The sequence below is a fragment of the Chelonia mydas genome, chromosome 6 (genome assembly GCF_015237465.2).
Source record: "Chelonia mydas isolate rCheMyd1 chromosome 6, rCheMyd1.pri.v2, whole genome shotgun sequence".
Classification (NCBI taxonomy): Eukaryota; Metazoa; Chordata; order Testudines; family Cheloniidae; genus Chelonia; species Chelonia mydas.
Genome location: NC_051246.2, coordinates 31,489,246 through 31,508,121, shown reverse-complemented (window position 1 = coordinate 31,508,121; position 18,876 = coordinate 31,489,246). Strand labels below are relative to the sequence as shown.

General features: G+C 40.2%; 1 long non-coding RNA gene across 1 annotated transcript; it reads right to left on the bottom strand.

Annotated features, from left to right (window-relative positions):
• Window positions 1-5,925: 5,925 nt before the first annotated feature.
• LOC122466353 lies at window positions 5,926-15,542 on the bottom strand. The gene is made up of 3 exons (XR_006291779.1): window positions 15,529-15,542; window positions 10,929-10,930; window positions 5,926-6,143 (listed from the first exon to the last, which is right to left on the bottom strand). It is a non-coding gene; the product is annotated as an uncharacterized LOC122466353 (long non-coding RNA).
• Between the last annotated feature and the right edge of the window lie 3,334 nt (window positions 15,543-18,876).

Here is an 18,876-nt window from a genome sequence, read left to right as displayed (position 1 = left end):
TTGTCTTGAACATCAAATAAACCGGCAAATCATTCTGTTCTTGGGGCTCATGGATTGAGGATGATATATTCAAACCAGTGGACCTCTCTTGTTGCCACAAGATCTCATTGAGACCTAGAGCTTAGCAGGATTCAAAGACGTTAGACATTTATATGGCTAATATCCAGGAGTTACAATAATAAATACTTTTAAAAATGTGGAAGGGATATAAACCCATCATGCTTCAGAGGATAATCTAAGCTTTTTGGGGGGTTAGCAGCTAAATTCGCTGTGGGCAGATTGTCCCATATCCGGCAACTGCAGGATTTCTTGCACTTGCCTGTGAAGCATCTGGTTCTGGTCAGTGAAGAGCTACTGGATTAGATGAATCACTGCTCTAACCAGTGATGGCATGAATGATACACAGAAGCCTCTTTTGAAAATTTCACTGCTGTGTGTATGCCTAAAATCTGTGAGAGCAGCCATGCTCTGTTTTGGCCTACTCTGCAGCTTATCTGGCTGCACACTTCAAAAATAGGCCTTATACTGAGCCTGCGAAGAGGGGCAAGTGTCTGATAGCTCCAGAATACACTTGCACATGTTTTATCTGTCGTTGGGCCCCGTGGTTTATTTTTACCCTGTTCACAGACTAAATTTGATTCCAAATATTTGCTAAATCTCTTTCCAGTGTGGTGAATCTCTAACTCTGCCTTCTCACAGTCGGGTGGAGAACCGATCCAGGTATGCAACATTCCAGAATGAACTCTGAATACATGTCAAAGATGAAACGAGACAAGAAGAATGTTGTTGGCAATGGTGAAACCTTTAGGGCTTTCTCAGACCAACTTGTCATTAAGTATAAGACTCACAGGAGAAATGCTGAAGAAGAGCCAGGCTCCACCTTACCAGCATTGTATAGTGACAGCTAAAGAGAGAGAGAGTTGAGCTCTTCGTTGCTTTTGTTGTCTTGAAACAACTATTTGCAAGGTTAATCAGAATTTAGCACTAGGCTGGGTGCTTTTGTTAGCACTGAGTTTCATACAAAAATGCTAGTGAGACTGCATAATGTTTAAGCATCCATTGTTAGCAGGCCTAGCTAGATTTTGAAGTAAAGAGAATTTTGCCATGATACTCCTTTTTATTCAAGGCAAAGCATTAACCACAGTCCACTCTGGAAGTTCTCAAAGAAGCAGTTTTTTCATAGTGGGGAACCCTTTTGGAAAAAACATACCTTACCACATAGGGCCTGCTACTGACTCCAATGGGAGCTGGACTGGGCCAGCTCTGTTTCCTGCATGAATGATATTGTGAACATGATCCTCTTAAGCCCTATCCACATTATGGACTAAATTCTACTTAATTTTGAATGGGCACATTAGGGCTCTGAGCCTAAACCCATATAAGTCAACGGAAAGACCTCCATTAGGTCCCCAGGTCTTGGATCAGACTCACAGAGATTTTGAAGATGCAGGGAGTCTCTGCTCTAACTGCTGCCCCCATGCAGGAAGCAGAATGGTGACCTATCATTTCACTCAGCACTAGGCAGGGGCTTGGCTACAGCACCTCGTGGTGCCTCTCAGCTCTAAAAAGGCATGCCCATGTAGATCAGGAGTGTTGTCAAGTCCCTGTGTTCAGGCCTTGCCTTCCCTGTTTCTGGATCAGCAACAGAGCTCAGCGAACACTTTCATCTGTCAGTTCTGCCTCACCGGTTATAGATGTAATCAGGCTCCTCTGACACAGCATCAGCAGACTCTAATTACTGTGAGTTTTGAGCTGTTGGATGCTGAAAACACAAGTGCAAGCCAGTGAAGAGGTCAACAGCAATGGCAGGAAAGGAATGGGCCAGAATGATAGGACACAGAAAATACCCACCAATCATTAGCAGCAGTGACTTCTGCAGAATAATCTGTCATCTTGGGATCTGATCCTACACAACATAAGTCAATGGGAGCTCTGAGACTGACATCAGTGGATGCAGGATTGAACCCTTCGTACACAAACGGAGGATCTCCTTTGGCTTTCACACTTAATCCAATCTAAACTTGTACATTTTGATTCTCTTCCCTAGGTAAAACCATGGGGCAGGAAAACAGTCCACACCACAAGACTGTGTGGCTGTTTGTCTGTACATCTGTTTGCAACATAATTTTTCTCCATGTTCTCTTCAGAGTCCACCTTCCTGGGTTTTTTAAGTGTTTTGGTTTCCCACCAACCAGCAGGAGGCTTCCAAGCTGTCACAACAGTCTTAATCCAGTGGAAAATGATTTTATTGTTGGAAGTAGTGCAGAGTGTGAAAGTTGCATGACAGATGGGATTGAACACGGAAAAATCGTCTCTTAGGGAGAAGCAGATTTGAGCATTAGAACTAAGTTCACACAAGGAGTGTTGGCTGAGAGTCAAAGGTAAGATTATGATCACATTGACCATTTGATTCTCATCTTAGTATTAGGTCTGTTTACCATAGGTTAACGCAAAAACAAAGAGCAGCTATTATGAACCATGAAGAACCTTTATAGATAACAGAGTCTTCCAAATGTACTCTAATGCCCCAAAGATCTACACTGGCTCAGTACTTTAAAAAATATATATATATATAAAAGAAATTACTTTTTAATGAAACTTTTGGGGAAGTGAACAATTCCAAAAACATGAATTTTTTTTAAAAAAACACAACTATAGATCCAATAACACTGAAAAGGGGTGTAGATGGTACACATGCAATAAATGTACTATCAAGGTTCATTTTCTACAAGCCAAGAGATTTTTCTTAAGTTTTCATCTTCAGATATTTTGTGATAATTTCTAATGAGTTAAAGAGACACTCTCATAATTATTAGGCTCTGAGCCTCTAAGAAACCCATATAGTTAAGAAAAACTTTAAATATTTTTAGGATGCAGCCCCTGGCATATCAAGGGATGATTCCAAGAAGGACCCAAAGCTATCCCTGGTTTTCTGGGCCTGCCAGCAAGCTCATCCTCAGGGCCACGCTGGGTAAGTATTTCAGGGATGGGTCTTGGTGATCTTTCAGCATGTTGGGCAGGCAAGTATAGAATATATGCCATATCATTCTCAAATCTTTATATAAATGCAACTTAAAATTGCTACCCTGACAAAGTTTGGAATGTTAGGCCAGACAGACTTTACTCCTGGAGGATTGTTTTAGTATCCCTTACAATTTCTGCCATTTTACAGCTGTGTGGATTCTCTTTGGCTTATACCGTTACCCAAGGTAAAAACAAAACACCACCGAATTTCACACCTTCCATGACTTATGTCATTCACTGGCATATTCCTGTATGGATCTCTGTTGGGCTGTCATTCTCTATGCTTTCCTATTGCATCCTAGGAGGGATTAAGGGTAAGAACTGAAGATAAAATAATGGAGTGGACAGGCCAATAAAGGCCATGAGAAAACAGGCTGGTGAATCATTGAAACCAAAGATTACATGCAAACAGGGGTGGGTGGAGGGATGAAGAGTTCCTTGCACATCATTAGAAACAGTGTCATGTGTGTACCCCTGGTAAAATAAAGTAAATTCTTCACATTGTACACAGCTTCCTTGCTGCATTGCTTGGAGACAGTGATTAGAGGAGCAGCTTCATGCTATACATGTGATGAAGCTATGTAAGCATAGTCATGCTGTATGTACATTAGATATCTACATGTCTCCAGATGCTGCTTGGAATGTTTATAGTTAAGGTTTCAGGTCAACTTTCATCCAAAGCTTCCTGTTTTCACTCACTGATAGCTCACTCAAAATGCTTTATGTTTGCTCACTCTTCCCTTGAGTAGACAGCTCTTCTAGGCCAGAATGATTCTAGTCTTCTGCTATAGTTCTCAGTCCTTGCAGAGCACGAATGTTATAGGTCTCTTGTCTTCACGTCCGCCCCCCTCCCCCCCCACACCTTGCTTACCTCACTCTTTCTCAATGGGTGCAGGTGAAGAGAACATTGATCTGGGTCTCTACAAGTTGCGGCTAGTGCTCAAAGCTTTGTCTTCTTTTCCTATGTATATCCAGACTCTTGTGGATGCTTGCTGGTAAAGAGGACAGCAGGCTGGCTTGCCATAGGATATGACAGGTGGCCAAAGATTCATCCCCTCTTGGAGGAGTCCATTGTTCCCCCACATCTACTCTCTCTTTTTTTTTTTTTTTACAGCTTTTCTTCTTGGACATCTCAGCACAGACTGACTCACGTTTCAAGAATGTACTACTAATTCCTTTTCACATTTCTCCGGTGTATGAGAAGTGAGGAGACAGAATGGCTGATTGATTATTATTACTTGGCACTTCCATTGTATCTTATATTCAAGGATTTTAAACACACTTTACAAATATTAACTAAATAAGCCTCATAACACCCTGCTTATAGTTTGTAAGAGAGATGGGCTCATGTCACCCACCATAAAAATCCAGCCACCAACTCTGGTGTAGAACACAACAGCTGTTTGACACCACACAGCACAACAGTTTAGGGTGGGTTGAGATTAACCTTTGGCTGAATCCTCTGAGCTCCAAACTGTGTAAATGCACACATTGTATTTGCTCTGTTCTTTCCTCTTCCATCTGCAGAAATCTGGTGTGTTCTCATCAATTTACTGCACTTACAAAATTCTGAATCATGAAACAGAGATTACGGGGAACTTTTCTGATGTTAAAAATCAGTACATGCTTCTGGGCTATCTTTATTTTTCTGTCTTTCATTTTGGCCATTGCCTGTGTGATCCTGACTAGTGGCAGTTAATTCAGAAAGGATTTCTGTTGAGATGTCAGGTAGATATATTTATTGTGTACCTATTCACCAGACAGATGTACTCTGGCCATATTTTAGATTACTAGGGCTCACAGTTACATACTAAAAGGAGTTCATGAAGTTTGATGTTTTTCTCTCTTGAAACACTCATTTCAGCCAGCCCTGCAGAACCTGAGCCTATGTAAAAGGATATTGAGGCAAGTCACATACAAGTACTATGACACTCCTCTTCCTTTCATTATTATGTATTTGTATTTTAGGTGACCCCTCATAATGCTACTGTGACTGAGTCCCCATTGTGTTAGTCATTGTACAAACACATAAGAGACAGTCCAGGCTCCACTGAGTTTAAGAACATAATACTGGTCATACTGGGTCAGAGCAGTGGTCCATGTAGTCCAATATCCTGTCTTCCAACAGTGGCTGGTGCCAGATAATTCAGAGGGAATGAACAGAACAAGGCAATTGATTGAGTGATCCATCCTTGTGGTCAAGTCCCAACTTTCTAGCAGTCAGAGGTTTAGGGTCACCCAGAGCATGGGGTTGCATCCCTGACTATCTTGGCTAATAGCCATTGATGGAGCTATCCTCCATGAACTTATCTAATTCTTTTTTGAACCCAGTTATACTTTTGGCCTTCACAACATCCCATGGCAAGGAGCTCCACAGGTTGACTGTATGCTCTGTGAATAAGTACTTCCTTTTGTTTGTTTTAAACCTACTGAGCATTAATTTCATTGGGTGACACCTGGTTCTTATGTTATGTGAAGGGGTAAATAACACTTCCTTCCTCACTTTCTCCACCCATTCATCATTTTATAGACCCTATCATATCTCAGCTTAGTCATCTCTTTTCTAAAATGAATACTCCCAGTCTTTTTAATCTCTCCTCAGATGAAAACTGTTCCATACCTCTAATCATTTTTGTTGCCCTTCTTTGTCTTTTTTTCCCTATTTTGTATCTTTTTTGAGACGGGGCTACTAGAATGGCACACAATATTCAAGGTGTAGACATACGATGGATTTACAGAGTGGCATTATGATACTTCTGTCTTATTATCTATCCCTTTCCTAATGGTTCCTAATATTCACTTAGTCTTTTTGAGTGCTGCTGCACACTGAGCACATTTTCACAATAACTCCAAGATCTCTTTCTAATTTAGACTCCTTCATTTTGCATGTATAGGTGGGATTATGTTTTCCATTGTGCATTATTTTGCATTTATCAGCATTGAACTTCATCTGCCATTTTGTTGCTCAGTTACCCAATTTTGTGAGATCCCTTTATAACTCTTCTCAGTCAGCTTTGGACTTAAATATGTTGAGGAATTTTGTATCGTCTGTAACTTTTGCCACCTCATTGTTTACCCCTTTTTCAAGATCATTTGTGAATATGTTGAACAGCACTGGTCTCAGTACAGATCCTTGGGGAATCCTGCTATTTACCTCTCCACTGTGAAAACTGACCATTTATTCCTACTCTTTCTTTACTAATTTTTAACTAGTTACTGATCTATAAGAGGACCTTCCCTGTTATCCCAAGATTGCCTACTTTACTTAAGCTCCTTTGGTGAGGGATCTAGTCAAAGGCTTTCTGAAAGTCCAAGTACACTATATCCATTGGATCACTCTTGTCCTTATGTTTGTTGACACTCTCAAAAATTCTCATAGCTTGGTAAGGCATGGTTTCCCTTTACAAAAGCTGTGTGGATGCTTCCCCCAACAAATTGTGTTTATCTATATGTCTGATAATTCTGTTCTTTACTATAGTTTCAACCAATTTACCTGGTACTGAAGTTAAAACTTACTGGCCTGTAGTTGCCAGGATTACCTGTGGAGCCATTTTTAAAAATCGGCATTACATCAGCTATCCACAAGTCATCTGCTATAGAGGCTGATTTACGCAATAGATTACATAACAGTTAGTAGTTCTGAAATATCATATCTGAGTTCCTTCAGAAGTCTTGGGTGAACACCATCTGGTCCTGGTGACTTATTACTGTTAAATGCATCAGTTTGTTCTAAAACCTCTTCTACTGAAGCTCAATCTGGGACGGTCCCTCAGATTTCTCACCTGAGAAGAATAGCAGGTGTGCAGATCTCCCCCATATCAAATAGAATGAATTCATTTAGCTTCTCTACCTTGGCCTTGTCTTCCTTGAGTGCTCCTTTAGCACTTCGATCGTCCAGTAGCCCCACCAATTGTTTGGTATTTGTCCAGCTTCTAAAGAACTTAGTTTTTGTATCTTTTGCTAGTTGCTCTTCAAATTCTTCTTTGGGCTGCCTAATTATACTTTCACACTTGACTTACCAGAGTTTATGCTCCTTTCTACTTTCCTCTGTGGGATTTGACCTCCAGTTTTTAAAAGTTTTTGTCTCAAACTGCCTGTTTTACTCTGTTTGTTTAGCCATGGTAGCATTTTTTGATCCTCTTACTATTTTTTTATTTGGGGTATACATATAGTTTGAGTGTCTGTTATGGTGTTTTTATAAAGTTTCCATGCAGCTTGCAGAGATTTCACTTTTGTGGCTGTTCCTTTTTAATTTCCGTTTAACTAGCCTCCTCATATTTATGTAGTCCCCGTTTTTGAAGTTAAATGCTACTGTAATGGGTTTCTTTGGTATTTTTCCCCGACAAAGATGTTAGATTTAATTACATTACGGTTGCTGTTACTGAGCAGTTCAGCTATATTCACCTCCTGGAACAGCTCCTGTGCACCACTTACCACTAAATCAAGAATTGCCTGTCCCCTTGTGGGTTTTAGGACAAGCTGCTCCAAAAAGCAGTCATTAATGGTGTTAGAAATTTTGTCTCTGCATCCTATCCTGAGGAGACATGTTCCCAGTCAATATGGGGATAGTTAACATCCCCCATTATTATTGGGTTTTCAGTTTTTGTAGCCACTCTAATCTCCCTGAGCATTTCACAATCACTATCACCATCCTGGTCAGGTGGTCGGCAGTATATTCCAACTGCTATACTCTTATTATTAATTATTATTATTTTATTTAAGCATGGAATTTCTCTCCATAGAGATTCTATGATACTGTTTGATTCATCTAAGATTTTTACTATATTTGACTCTATGCTTTCTTTTTCATACAGTGCCACTCCCCCACCAGTGTGACCTATTTTGTCATTCCTCTGTATCTTGTACCCTAGTATTAACGTATCCTATTGATTATCATCATTCCACCAAGTTTTTATGATGCCTACTTGTATTAATATCCTTATTTAATTTCAGGCACTCAAGTTCACCTCTCTTAGTATTTAGACTTCTTGCATTTGTATACAAGCAGTTAGAAAATTTGTCACTATTCAGTTGCTTGCCTTTGTGTGGTGTCATTGAATGGGACTCTTTTTCGTTTGACTGTTTCTCTTGATTTCCTACCTATAGTTTACCAACGTCTGTTCTCTCCTTTTTACTAGAATATAAAATATCCCCTTTTATAGATCCTCCCCCTAGAGATTTCTGTGTCCAAACCATGTGCTCCTTTGCATCTGTTGGCTTTCCCCCAGCCCTTAGTTTAAAATCTCCTTTACGGCCTTTTAAATTTTACACGCCAGCAGTCTGGTTCTGTTTTGGTTTAGGTGGAGCCCATCCTTCCTGTACAGGCTCCTCCTTTCCCAAGAGGTTCTCCAGTTCCTAATAACCCTAAATCTCACTTCTGAGCACCACCATCTCACCCATGCATTCAGACCCTGCAGTTCTGCCTGTCTAACTGGCTCTGTGCATGGAACTGGAAGCACGTCAGAGAAGTTACTGTGGAGGTCTGGACTTTAATCTCTTCCCTAGCAGCCTATATTTGATCTCCAGGACCTCTCGTTCCCTATGTGATAACATTTGATACTTACAAGCTAACAGTTGAAAGTTTACAAGACAGGCATAGGGTTGGAGTGATTTATCCAAGGTTACACAGCAGATTAGTAGCAGAGTCAGGAACAGAACACAGGTTTTCTGAGTCCCAGTCTAATGCCTTGTCTACTTGACCAACCTCCTTCTCTTCACCAGAACTTTCAGCTGGAGCACATGCCAGAGTCCTATCATTTCAGAACTATTCAGAAAGCATTAAAGAGGGAGTCAAATCCCAGACCGTCGTATTGACACCCTGAACTTGGATCTTATTAATAGCTCCCAATAACTGCCCAAGAGAAACAACACATAATTACTTAGTACATAAATATTCACATTTAATACAAGCAGCAAGCAAAGCATTTTAAACATCACTTGAAATCTATTGGATAGAGATGGTAGGGTGATCCGCATAATCCTTCTTATACAAACTTTCACTCTCTGCCACTTATGCTAAGGATGATATTCATGAAACATTAGCTTGATCTGTAACATCTGCATCATCACTATAGTGCTGAAACTGCATGGTTTTATAGTCCACAGCCATGCCTCCTACATAAATGCAGAAGACTCACTTTCTTCAGTTTCTCTGTTCTGATAAGTCTCTTGGGAGCCTCTGTTCCAATGCTATCTCTGGGTCCACATGGCACTCCAGCGTGGCCTAACATTAGTTTCAGTAAGAACTTTCCTAGTAGGTAAAGATGGGAATAAGAGCCACCTGTTGCCAAGCCGGTTTTGAGAGCTAATCCTGACAGAAGCCACATTCCCTGGCCTTCTATCTTCCATCACCCAGCTGAGACCAATGAGAACGCTCACCAGATCTTGTATCACATTTCCCTCCACTCCGATTGGCTCAGCCCCTAAGCTGAGAATATATCAAGACATGTAAATTTGCCTGCCATTAACGGTGACTTCTACACTGACTTAATCAGCTATTGCTTTTTTGCTCAGTAATTACCAATATCCTCTTGTGGATTTTTTCCTGGTCACTTATAGCGGGTTCCCTGGTCTTCTCTGCACACCTAACTAAAACAAATCCCTTTCTCCTCCGTGATTGGTGCTCTGCCACTCTTTGGTCTTCAATATAAAATGCTGTATACAAAAACATGTAGGTTATACCTGCATCCAGTGACGTCAACAGCAAAATTCCCATTGACTTAATGGGTGCAGACTTAGTGCTATACTAGCTAGAAAAATGTTAGTGAGAACTGATACTAACCCTAATCCTGTGCTCACTGACATCCACTGTGGGTCTTATCCAACTCCCATTAAAAGACTCACATTGACTCCATTGGATTAGACCCATAGGTTCTGTTCCCTAACATCCTAGTTGCCCGCAGAGCTGATGTCATCACTGTAAGAATGCCACTTTTGGAGGCAGATGAAAAGCAAATAAAATAGAAACAAGGGGGAAAACAATAAAATCAATTTAAAATGGAAAATAGGGTAAAAAATTGATTTTCTTTCTGTGTGAAGGGGAAAAAATCTCTTTCTCTTGCTCACACACACACATACAAACCTAGTCCTAAAAAAAGAATAAGTAAATCTTGCAAGAATGACACAGTTCATAAACAACCACTAATTCGTGCCTCTTGTTTTCACTGCCTAATAGAGGAGTCAGGGAACTGAAAGCAGAGAAGAGGGAATCCATAAAACCTCTAGACATTCCATAAGACTCTGTACACCCTAGATCTTTTTCACAGTTTGACACACACATTTTCATCTCACCCCCACAAACGGACCTTGGCAGGACACAGAAAAATTAGCACATAACAGCCATGTTTCTGCTGTGAGTAATCCAGCACACTCCCATTCAAGGTTGCTTGCTGTTGGTGGAACTAAGTTTCTTGTTGTATGCGGGAAATCTGTACTTTCCTATTACAACAAACAATGAAAAAAAAATTAAACCACATTAAAATGATATTGATGAGAATGTCTCTGGTGCATTTAACATTATACAGCACATCGACCCTGTGGAATTTCATCATCTCGCACTTCTTCACATTTTCCCCACAACATTTCAAGTTATACACATTGTCATGTTTTCCAATACAACAAAAGCAAAAAAGTACTGTTAGTCTGGAAAAACAATGGGCCCAGAAAAAGGAACAAGCTCTCCAGAAGGAATAGTATAATGTGAGTCTCTTACTCCCCAAGAACCTCTGTCTTGAGATGACTCTCAGCCCAGAGATGACAAAACTGATACTTTACATTTAAAAGGTAACATACACAGAAAACTGAATTGTAACTATCTCCCTTACCTTTAGGTAGCTACAGGTCTGAAAGCTACCATTGTGGACAAAACACTGGGGAACTCTAAAACTAAAAGCACAAATCTCCACGGCTGAAGCTAAATTGCCAGCCTGCATTTGGGGGCTGTAACAGACTGACATCCCCTATAGATCAGGTGCAAAAGGGGACACACAACACACAAAGACCAGTGGGTTACACATCCACCAGACGCATACCTGTGTTACCTGTTTTAGCAAGCTAAAAGGGGGTCCTGAACCTGTTCACCTGCAATCTGAGCCAATCAGGCTGAACAGCAAGGTGTGAAAGGAGGAGAAAACTGATTTGCACATGCTACTTGCAAAATGCTGGTGAGTTGACATGTATAATGAATATTAACAGACAAAAACCTATATTTAGTGATAGTTAAGCTTACACCAGTATGGAAATAAGAAGTTAAAGGGAAAGACATTTCTCTCTCCTTCACATTGCCTACTATGCTATTGATAATGCCCTTCACTCCACCAGGTTCACTTCCAGCTCCAACAGATGCCAACATAAGAATGGCCATACTGGGTCAGACCAAAGGTCCATCTAGCTCAGTACCCTGTCTTCTGACAGTGGCCAATGCCAGGTGCCCCAGAGGGAATGAACAGAAGAGGTAATCATCAAGTGATCCAGCCCCTGTCACCGATTCCCAGCTTCCGGCAAAAAAGCAATACATTGCCCAACTTCATCAAACTTGCACTCCAACAGAAAACCTTTAAGTGTCACCTCAGCCATTTTAAGGCAGAATAACTTCCCCAGGGCATGGGATGTGACATTCACTCAAGTGTTGGCATAACTGAAATAAGAACATATGCCTTTAATGGGGCTCAATTACTAATAATAACTTTTGTGTTCCTTATTCTAGAGCTCTTGCAGGGCTAGAAGCAGGTGCTGAGTCCCATTAGGAAACTGAAAAATCCCCCATTCCCAAGGGGATTAAAATCCTGTTTCCAGCCCAGGTGGACCTTGACATATTGTACCTTAAACTGCAACACTTCTTTATATCCTGAAAAGCTATCACTGGCTCAACACTGAATCTTGCCCATCCAGGGCCTTGAGCCAGGCTTTTTAGGGGAAGGAGGAAGAGAAAATGCTTTTATGATTGGTGGATTTTTAAATAATGGTAGCTGTTCGAAGCTATTAAAATGAATCCTGGTACAGATGGATCAGTGGTCAAAAGGGCAGGTGAGGTGATCAGAGATGCAAGATATCCATCTTATATCTTTGCAGTTCTTCACAAAGATATAAATTCTACATATGTTAGGTGTGTGTACACACAATACATTATGACTTTTGTTGTATTAATTGTAGTTCTTAGTAGAAGTGGAGAAAATTCACAACAAACAATTTTGTGAATATAGCCCTTTTCCCTGACCTTTCCTGCAAAGAGAGACTGTAATTTTACCTATTTTTGTTTGATGTGGGTTACTTGAGAACTGTTCCCAGGAAGTAGTCCTTTGAATATCAATATTCACAATTTGGTATTTGAGCTGAGTGATTGGTAATGTCAGTCACATGGTTTTGTTTCTATTCCCTGATTGGATGAGCGACCCTTTACAAACTACTATAATCCAAAACACTTTTATCTTTCCAGGAAATACTCCACAGTGCCTCCTTGAGCTCCTGTTTCTCAAATCCAGCCTAGGTTTTGAGACAGTTGGTGATGCTTCCCTGATGCTTCTGAGCTGAGCTGCTGATTCTCACTGCTGTCTGTATATGCACTGAATATAGAATACATACGCCAGAGAGAAGAGGCAAAAAGCAGCATTGGCCTGTCAGCATCCAAGGAGCACCACCAGTGGTCTCACCAACCAGGATGACTTTGAAGGAGGTTGAGTTGACAGAAGGCTGGCGGAAGGGTGCAACACGTCCTTTAAACATGGTTTAGGCTGTGTGCAGGGAAAAGAACAAGAGGGAGAGACTAAGGAACATGAATGGATGACGTAACGGGGCCAAGCTCAAGTATCCCTTGAGCTCAAAATTCTCAATGTGGTCCTGCAAACAATTGTAGTCCCCAGCCCTACCTCAGGAAATAACACTTACTACACATCATTTTCAAAGCCTCTTTTCAGGCTCATCATCACTGCACCCGTAGGAGGTAGTTAAGAATTGCCGTCTTGCATCCTACATGTGGAGAGACTAGGGTCTACATTGTCACAGTCCTGACTCTGTAGCGTGGATGAGGAAGAGGGCGTATCCCCTCCTCCCTTAGGTCCCTAGTTGGCCCTACTACTCAAACAGTGACTCTTACCATAGTGGAGAGAGTCAGTACTACTTGCTTGATAGTCCTTTCTGTAAGCAAGAGGGTGGGGAGGGGTGTTGTCTCTGCGTCTGTTTGCCAGAAAGATAGGCTGTGTAGGTACACAATGGGGATGAAAGGATGAAGTAACTTACTTTTCCCCCAGGGCACAGGGAGAAGTTGTGATTCATGGGGGTGGCTCCTATTTACTATGCCCCCAGGGGCTGGTCTACGATGGGGCAGCTTACTCACCGCCTTTTGCTCAGGGCTGGGTGTAAAAGCACAATCTGGGCCTGAGTGACTTGCCCTAGGTCACAGAGGTTGCAAGGTTAGAATTCAGGAATTCCCAGCTCCCAGTCCTGTGATCAAACCTCCTCTGGTTTCTTTTGGCCACTTCTATTGTATCAAAGTCAGCAGCCATTCAGTAAGGAGGCATTTTAAACTTCCTTAGGTCACTTGGTTTTCCGTGTGCGCGCGCGCACACACAGTTGAAACCTTGTTGCTTTTTGCCTCATGGCTCTGTCAAACAACACCAGGTTGTATGTGTCTTTTCTTGGTTCTGTTCCCTTTTCACTTTGCAACTGCAAAGTATTAAAAGTTAGTACAAAAATGGTATGTGATAAATAACTTTGAAGAGCCCTTGGAAGAGCAATAAAGTGTTCTTTCATTCTTGCCTCCCCTTAGATGTGCAGGTGCAGGCAGTAAGGCAGGAGTGTAGAAAGAAACTCTTAGCCCTCTAGACAGTATAATTTCCAAAGCTGATATAATGGTCAAATGGCACATGAACATACCAGCCCCTTTCTGTCTGTCATCATGCTTGCCTTATTGTCCTGGGCTTTGCTTTGTTCGCTGCGAGTGGGCATGCTCTGTTTCTCAGCTGTATGCCAGCAGACATGCTGGCACACTGCCCACCTTAAGTACCGTGTAGGCAGGATGGCGCCTCCAATACTTAAAACAATATTTAATGTTTTACATCATTGTGGGCTCACGGATTATTTTCCAAATCCATGAAGTACCAGTGGATCAGCATGTGGTTTGCTAATGCTGTACCAGGAAATAATGCATGAGAGGAAGAGATTAGTGAGCGGAGCGTAAGAAATTATAGCCGGCATTAGCTACAGAATAATGTACAGCATGTGATAAACTTCTCCTCCTGCGCTCTGCAGAGCATCTTACAATGAGCTTGGGGAGGGGAAAAGCACATGTAGAGGTAAAGGAATCTGCACCCAGCCTTAAACACAGTTCTTTCATTTATGTAATTTCAAGTCCTACCCTCACAAAAGAAATCCTCTAAAAAATAAAAGTATAGTTTGGATCTGCTTAAAGGAGGAAAGTTACCAAACCTCACTAGGGATGTGATTTGTTTTTGAAGAATAGTGCAGTTTAAAACCAGAATACAAATCTACCTCCCACATTCATGGGGATAATGTAGCAAGACAGCTGGAAAATGTCAACATCATCCCTAGAGTGCATTCAAAAACACAATGACCTTTCTGTGAAACCAAAGGCGACCAATTTTTGGAAGGCACCTATGGGCCAGATTCTGCTGTCACTGAAGTCAGAAGCAAAACTCCCGTTGACTTCAATGGGAGCTGGCTCAGACACTTAAGGACAAGTGTGTGGAATGGTGGTCATATTTTAAATCATTACAAATTTTACCTAAATCACTGAATGAAAACAAATGATATTTAATGTGGGGGAATAGTCAGAAAATTGCCTCTGTTAAAATAAACTCTTACCTCCATCCCATGAGGACAACAGAGCTACACAAGGGTTAAATTTGGCCTCACATGTCATCCAAGTCATATTTCCTTAGTTTATTAACAAAACACTAGTTTTCAATATTGTTAGCCCTGCAGAATCAATACCATTGAAGAGAAGAAAGTCTTATTTGGGTCTGGAATATCTGTAGTAGTGGGTGAGTTCTGATTGCAGAATATGAATTTGGTGGTGATGGGAAGAACTCAAAAGAAAAGGAAATGTTTCAAATATCTGAGATGACTTGCTGTGATTGCATTTAGAAAAATTGGGTTTCAGCTTGAGTAAAGGCTAATTTTACTCACCCTTATTGTTATTAATTATGTGTATTACAGTAATGCCTAGAAGCTCCAGCTGAGATAGGAACCCCAATGTGCCAGACACTGTACATATATACAGTGAAAGACAGTCCCTGTTCCACAAAGACAACTATCTAAATAATGTTGGCAGACAAAGGAGAGTGTAATTAAGCAACTTGCCAGGAGTCAAATAGGAAGCAGCCTATGGACTCCAGATCTCCACAGTCCCAGTTCAGAGCCTAAGAGACTATTCCTGGTGTTTTTCAGTTGAATTACTTGCAAGAAGACGATGAGCAAAATTTGCCCCCAAATTTACTACGGTAGTCACTGAACAGAAAAAAAAAATGGAACACAAAGATGCCCCATTACACAGCCACTATTTATGTCAGAACCTCAGCTAAAGAATATTGACTGAACTATAGTTTAAAGTCTAGGACTGATTTTTAGTACTTAACATTAATATTGGAATTTTAGGCCCAGATTCAGTAGAGCACTTAAGCATGTGCTTCAGTTCACTCCGACTCAGCAGATCACTTAAGTGAATGCTTAAATCCCACTGAAGTCTATAAAACTTAAGCATGTGTTTTAAGTACTTTGCTGAATCTGGGCTTTAATTTGCAATACGAACATAAATAATTTATCTGCAGATGCAGCCCTTTGACTATTGAAATGAAAATGTTAGTTTTCAGCAAAAATCTGTAGAATGACCAGCTCAAAGCAAATTTCACCAATTAGCCTTGAGTAGTAAAATTTCCTGTACAATCTTTCATAAGCTTGAGAAAATATTTGTTCTTTTTGGTTCTGGATTCCTTCCTCCTTATTGCAACATCTTCTAATAGGTTCAAGTGTCTTTGGTTGTGTTCACTGGTAGAAGTGTTAAGGATAAGGTTAATTAAGTCTTAATGCTATAGCAAAGGCTACTACATCCAGTGAGATAAATTCATTAGTTTAAAAGAACTCCAGAACAAAAGGTTATTATGCACTTTGCACTTCAATCCACCTCTGAAATATTGTACATTCCACTTAAAAAAACATCATTTTGGTACATTATGTTTTGTCTGAAAAGTTTTAGGATCAATGCAGAATTAATTTAAGTATAGTATTTGTGCTCCAAGAATATCCTCAAGAATATTTCCCCTAAAATTTGATAGGGAAATGTGTGCTACTTTGTAGTATGATCCATTTCAAGTGTGTTCTAGCAAGGTAGGTAATCCTATACTGTTCACAGTTTTATAAGATTCCAGGCAATTTGAATTAATAGTGTAAAAGTATAGCACTTGCCATAAACATTGAGCAGTTGCTTTATTGCACTTGTCAAGTGCATTCCTCTCTTTGGTCACAGTTATGGTTAAACAAAGAATTTAACAACAACAAAAAATTAACTGGCAGTTCACAATAAAAAAGTGGCTCAATAAAAAAAAATCACAAAACCAGAAACTTGGAGAATCTATTGTATACCCCAATCATATTTGATTTCTTGTATTTTTCTAACATGTTTTAGCTATTAGTCCAAATATAATTTCATGTAAGTATCATCACTTGCTGGAGGTATCTTCCATTCTGAAATTTATGACTGAGATATATATTAAAATATTGGATATTGGGGGAAAAACATGTTTGAAAATGACAGATATAGGACATAACCCTGTTGCTGTCTTTCAAGTTCATTTTACTAGACAATATTCTCTTTAAGACCAAACTGGAATGTTTTATATTTTCCCACTGTGCTATGGCACATAATGAGAGGCTTGTCATGGTTCTAGCATTTCTTCATCTGTGGCCACCATGTGGTAGATATAAGTGAGGGGAACCAAAGTCCCCTAGATGCCTTCTTTAAGACTACAGACTAAAGTCATCATCTCAACAATACACCAAACATTTAGCAGCATGGGACATGAATCCTGGGATCTTTGGTTTCTTCCTCTGATCCCGAACTGAGGAGGGTTCACTTCCATCACACATGCTGCTATTTCTCCTCCAACCATGGCTTAAGAAATCTTTCAAAATCCCTCTCTAATTTGCTGCTACGGTTTGAAAGAGCAGGTGGCATCACCAAACTTAATTTTAAATTTTTCCCCTCGCAGACAATAATGAATCCTTCCTACACTTCTGTCTTTCTTTCCCGAGTGTGCTGTCTGAATGATGGGGAATCTATAGTCCATGGAATGCAAATTATTTGATTTTATTTCCTTATATTTGGATTTGCTTTTTCCAAGCCCTGATCCATAGCCCACTGAAACAACTGGGAGTCTTTCCATCGAGTCCCATGTGCTTTGATTCAGGTCCCTATTCTCCTTTTAACTGGAAACTTTATTATTGATGTCAGTGACTGCTCCCACACAATTCACTTCTAATTTCTTTTCCCTCTTAGGTATTCTTGGGTTTTCACAATCTGTCAAGACAACTCCCTGCTTCTGATCTGATGATTTCAAACTCCTCTTCCCTTCTCCCCTATTCTCTTTGACCCTGCCATCAACATTAACACACTTGTTAATTTCAGGTTGGTGTTCCACCAGCTAATACTCCTCATCTCATTCTCTAAACATCAAGCAAACCCTTCACTCCTTTTTAGAGTGTGTCATCTCTCTCTCTCATCCAGACTGGAAACCCAGGCTTAGACTTGGTCCGTGGTATTGCATTTCGCAGCTGCTGTACCACTGGGCTGCACTAGCATGACTTTCCATACCTGTATCTTGCATTGTATCTGCACTGTTCTGTTGTGCATACTGTGTAAATATTGTTACACAGATTGTCTTGCAGTTGTGTAGCACCTTTAAACCTTTATATCTGATAAGTAAAGACTTATTCATATTGTTTTTTTCCAGTGTCACAGAAGTTGTTGGATTTATGTAATGTAACTATCCTAATAATATTTCAAATCCCAATTTAGAGATTTTTTTTAAAAATCTCTTTTTTTAAATAAAATTACAAAATTAGGCCACAATTCAGAAAAGGTTTTAAACGTCTCTGTTCAGTTGAGCACTTAAGCACATTCTAAAGTTAGGCACGTGCTTAAATGCTTTGCTGAGTAGGAATGACCTATAGCATACAAGGGTCACAGAGCAGTGGCAATATAGTGACATATAGTAATGCATCTGAGATGGGTCGCACGCTCTCATAGGCATAAAAAGTTGCTGAAAAGCTTTAAAAAAAGATAATAAACAACAGCAATGCGTTGAGAGTGGGGTCTAGTTGGGTACAACTACTGTAGATTGGGGATAGATCTGGTCTTGTTTAACATCTTTAGGGCACATTCTAATGCCCTTACTTATGCTGAATTTTACCTCGCGTCACAAGTAGTCCCAATGAAATCAGTAAAATGGCTTGTCAAGTAAAGTGCTACCTGACTTACATAAAAGTATCATGAGTAATTTGGGAAAGATAATAGACATTAGGTTTATCTGCAAATTCCATTAATCTAGAAAGAGTTGCAAACACCAGCAAAGACAAAGAAATAATACAAAGAGACTTAATGAGACTGGAAACATTGGCAGAAAATAATGGAGTGAAATTCAGATTGGAAAAATGAAAAGATACATCTATGATAAAAAATTATTTCACATGGGTAACGAATGGAAGCAGAGGGAGAAAGCAGTAGCCAAACATAAGGACAGAGAGATAAAATATGGCCAACATTTTCATTGGCCACATTATGATGTTTAAAATAGTTGACTTATTGTAAGGAGACAAATTGTTGTAGAACCATCTGTACATAGC